The sequence below is a fragment of the Notamacropus eugenii genome, chromosome 3 (assembly GCF_028372415.1).
Source record: "Notamacropus eugenii isolate mMacEug1 chromosome 3, mMacEug1.pri_v2, whole genome shotgun sequence".
Lineage (NCBI taxonomy): Eukaryota > Metazoa > Chordata > Mammalia > Diprotodontia > Macropodidae > Notamacropus > Notamacropus eugenii.
The window spans coordinates 179950835-179956189 of NC_092874.1; positions in this window are offsets into that span (position 1 = coordinate 179950835).

Genomic DNA, 5355 nt, shown 5'->3' on the forward strand with positions numbered 1-5355 from the left:
CAGCTGAGTTGTTTCTAGGCTATTGAAGGAGTATATGTGTCATCAATAACCTATAAATCACAGTATCTTGGTAGCTAGTCACAGTTGCGCTTCCCTGGCTATGGCTCTGACAGTGTCTATTTAGGGAAGGATCAAAAGAAGCCAGAGAGGAAAAGGCACTTTAATTCAGTAACCCTTTCCAAACAGGAGCATCCCAAAGACATATTTAATGTCAGGAATGCAGAATCTGTTCAGGGGTCTTCAGCACAGACACCCAATTTAACGTGAAAAATAAATGAAAGAAGGTAGTTTCATGATCAGCCATCACACTGCCTTACACAATAGTAAGTGGGAGAGGAATCAGGCATTCTTCACTACAGAAAATCCACTCAGAATGAGCTTGACATAACCTGTCTGTTTCGATTCAGTCTTATCTTTTGCATTCTCTTCCTGGTACCACTTGTAGCTCGTTCAAATCCCCCCTAGCTTCTGGGGCTATTTCAGCTATTTAGACCCTCCCCTATATGGGGTTTCTCTGAAACCTGAGAAGATTTGTATGAACTGATGTAAAGGGAAGTAAGCAGAACCAAGAGAACAATTTAGTCAACAGCAACAATAAGATAAAGACAACTTTAAAAGAATTAGAAACTCTGATCAAGTTAATGACCAATCATAATTCAAGATACCTCACGATGAGACATACTACCCACTTTAGAATAGAAGGGGATGTACTCAGAACACAGACCGAGGCATATTGAGAGAGGAGGGACCTGGCTAATGCAAGAACTAGTTTTCCTCCACTATACATGTTTGTAACTGATTTTGTTTTTCTTCTTTTCTCGTTTGGGTTTGGGGGTGGAAGAGAAAGAGTTCACAGCAGAAAGAAATTAGAATGTAATATAAATAAACAAAACAAACCCTCCCCTTATTTTGTATCCTTCAAAGGTTTGTTTTCATCTTTGGACATTTTTGATATGCAGATTTCAAGCTGTTCATCTACTTTAAAGCTAGGGCTAAGATACTGGAAAATTCTTGGAGTTAAACTATGTGGCCCCTGGGGCATACCTCTGACTTTCTTTTTGGGTCTTCTCCCAAAGGCTAACCTGGAGTCAAGGTATTCAATATTTTTACTTTTTTAATGTAAATGGTAGCATATTTTTTCCCAATTATATATAAAGACAATTTTCAACATTCATTTTTTAAGAAGATTTTGAGTTCCAAATTTTTCTCCTTTCCTTCCTCCCATCCCCCCTCCCTAAGATAGTAAACAATCTGATATAGGTTATACATGTGCAGTCATGTAAAACATATTTACATATTGGTCACATTATGAAAGAAGAAACAGAACAAAAGAAAAAAACATGAAAAAAAGCAAAGAAAGTGAAAATAGTGTGCTTTGATCAGCATTCAGACTCCCCCAGCTTTCTCTAGAGGTGGATAGCATTTTCTATCACAATTTTGGAATTCTCTTGGATCATTATATTGCTGAGAAGAGCTACGTCAATCATGGATGATCATTCCACAATGTTGCTACTATGTACAATGTTGTCCTGGTTCCCTTCGCTCAGTATCAGTTCATCTAAGTCTTTCCAGATTTTTCTGAAATCTGCCTGTTCATTATTTCTTATAGCATAGCAGTATTCCATTAAAAAAACCTCATGCTTTTGATAAAAGCAATTTTAATACTAGGTCTGCACCTTGTATTTTAATACTAGTATTTTTAATACTAAATTCACAGCAAGGTGTGGAGTGTCCTAAGCTGGCTAATAGCGAATGACAGGTGATGGTTTTGTTCAGTAATTCTATGAGAGATGTTTGCAGAAAACAAAAAATATCTCTTCAGCTTTTGTAGGAGACAGGCCTCTGTGGGCTGGATGAGAAGACCTGTATGTATAGGAGCTACACAAGTATGAAAGTCCCTAAGGATACCTTTGAGTTTCAGTAGCAAGAGATCGACCTTAGCTCTTCTATGTCTAACCCTGACAAACCTCTCTGGAGTGTCAGTATTGCTTAAGACCGACTCCAGACTGTTCAAAGTATGACAGAATATTCTACTGAGTCTTCCCCAGGAGGACAGCTCTTCCTGAGAACGTTCTTACTTTTAGACTGGTGAGACCACTGTGATGGAAGAAATCCATATTCACCACCATCTGTAAAGCACCAGAGATACCATAATTGTTGATATAATTTATAAAATTCTAGTAACTCTAGTGTTGTGCTAAGCATTCTTAGTACAGGAAAGGAAATGCTGAAATCCTGAGAAAGTTGTTCTATCAAAGCCTAAGAGAACAAAGGAAGCTTTGTTTCTTAGGCATTTTGATCAGGAAAATACAGTGGGAAAAGAATCCTGATGCCTCCCCTCTACCACCACCACCACCATGAAAGGGCTGCTTCAGAGCATATTCCAGTAAATATAAACTAGATAGCTGATACATTTGAGCCAGAAGTTGGGTTTTGTCAAATGTGATACCAGAAATAATGCCCCTGTGTTTTCAAGGTTGGTAGTACGGAGTCATTTAATTTAGTGTCAGATTAACAGCCTTTCCCAGAAGTCTTGCTTATCCATAAGTCTCAACTGTCTAACTTAGGGGTTCTTTATAATTTTTTTTTACGTGTCATAGATCCCTCTGGCAGTCTGGTGAAATACATGGATCTTTTTTTCTCAGAGTACTATTTTTAAATGCATAAAAGAAAATACATAGCCTTCCAAAGGAAAGAGTTATATTGAAATAAAGATGACTTTTTTTCTCCATCCAAGTTCACAGATCCCCTGGGACTGAACCACAGCCCTCCTCTGCCCCTAATCTTCTATGCAATGCAATTAAAAAAAAAATTCTCATGTGCCACCTAAAGTCGAACAATTTTAGTGCACACCTCCATGCTCTTGTTGCAAATTGTTTTTGTTGAAAAGATAAGGGGACATGCTTAAGACTGTGTTACTGAATGGTGTTTGCAAACACTAGATAATTTTTGGTCATATTACAATTTTTGTTTTCAATGTAATGTCTTTCCTGATCTGGAGACAGATAGTAACAATGACAACACCATTAGAATTTCTTTTATTGTGATTCACTAGAAACCAAGTTTTCCAGTTTTAAGCTGTGGGGAGCAAAAGCCAAATTTCCTCTTGCATTAGTATATGTGTCAGGTGTAAAAATAATGAGTACACACACAGAGAGAGCACTTTTGATTGTAGCATTTGGCAGAAATGAAAGAAAAGGAAGTAAAGCTGTATGTTAAAGATTGTGGAGAACAGAATAAAATACTGGGGAGAAGATTAAATATCACATGATCCCCATTTTTATTGAATATAGTTCTGTAAATGCTAGCAGTAGCAATAAGCCAAGAGAAAGAAATTACAGGAATAAAGAAAAGTAAAGAGAGATAAAACTAGCCTGATTTCCTACTGATAGCATGGTATGCTTGGGAAATCTCAGAGAATCAGAAAAGATACTGAGACAATTAATAGCTTCAGCAAAGTTGCAGGCTGTGAAGTGAACCCTCAAAAATCAGCTACTTTTAATATAACCAACTCCAAGAGACAATAGTGGATAAAGAAATCCTGTTCCAAACAGCTACAAAATAAAGAAAGTATCAACCTACCAAAGCAAAAAAAAAAAAAAAAAAAAAAAAGACTTGTCTAATTAAAATATAAAGTGTTCCTTAAAGGAATAAATAAGAAATAGGTGGAAAAATATTTAATGTTCATAGTTGTGCTTTTTTGTGGGTTCAGTCATTTTCAGTCATGTCCAAATCTTCATGATCCCAGTTGGGGTTTTCTTGGCAAAGACACTGGAATGGCTTGCCATTTCCTTCTCCAACTCATTTTACAGATGTGGAAACTGAGGCAAATGGGCTTAGGTGACTTGCCCAGGGTCACACAGCTACTTAATGTCTGAAGTCAGATTTTAACTCAGATGTCTTCCTGATTGCAGGACTATCACTCTATCGATTGCATGACCTAGGTGCCCCTTATGGCTGGGCTACATCAATATAATAAAAATGATAGTACTAACAAAGTTAATTTATTCTTTTAATATTCTAGCAAAAAATTATTAAAGGTATACTTTCTACAACTTGATAAAATAATAAGAAAATTCATTTGGAAAAAGAAAGGAACTAGGATATCAAGAAAAGAGGTAGAGACAAAGGGGATGCAGCTCTTCCAGACCCCAAAATATAGTATAAAGCAGCAGTCATGAAAAACATATGGTACTAGTTTAGAAAGAGAAGTAACTCAGTGATACAAAATATACAAGGGAGAATCAGTGTGTGTGTGTGTGTGTGTGTGCACACGTGTGTGTGTACGTATAATATATGTGTGTATATGTATATACACATATATAGATATACATATATATCAATAATCTAGTGTTCACAAACTGGAAAACAGATTGCTTGGAAAGAACTCCCTATATGATTTTAAAAAAGTTTGGAAAACTGGAAAGTAGTCTGGAAAAAATTAAACTTAGAGCAATATCATATACCATATTCTATAATATATTCTAGATAGATATGCTGCACTAATATTAAAGGTCATACTATAAAAGACTCAGAAGAGGAGCAGATCTTATATCTCTCATAGTTATGAGTAGGAAATATATTGCTGAAAAAACAAGGGATTGAGATAATTACAGAATATAAAATAAGTAACATAAAACTAAAGAGCTTCTACAAAACAACATCAAGGCACCTGGGATAAAAAGAGGAACATACAAATGGGGAAAAAAAACCCTTTTTATCAAATTTACTTAACAAGTTTGATATTAAAGACAAACAATTAACAAAAACACACGTGTACATATGTACATATTTCTATAAATGTAACATACAGAGATACATATGTGTATACAACCAAAAGTCATTCCCCAATAGATAAGTGGTGAAAAGATGTGAACAAACAATTCTCAAAAGAAGAATTACAGACTATAAACAACCATGTAAAAGAATGTTCCAAACCACTAATTGTAAGAGAAATACAAATCAAAGCAACCTTGAGGTTTCACACACTTAAACCCCCTTTCCCCCGCTAAAAATTGGTAAAGATGGCAAAATGTGGAAATAATCAATGTTGGAAGAGTTGTAGGAAGATAGGCACACTGGTACATTGTTAGTGGAGCTATGAATCAGTACAATGATTTTGGAAAGTAATCTGGAATTGTGCAAATAAAATGACTAAAATGTTCATACCTTTAGACTCAGAGATTCCATTACTAGGCTATGCTCCAAGGAACCTTTGATAAGAAAGTCTCCATAGATACTAAAATATTTATAGTAGCACTTTTTGTGATATCAAAGAATTGGAAACAAAATATATGTCCATTGATTGGGGAATGGCTAAAGAAACTGTAGTACATAAATGTAATAGAATATTAC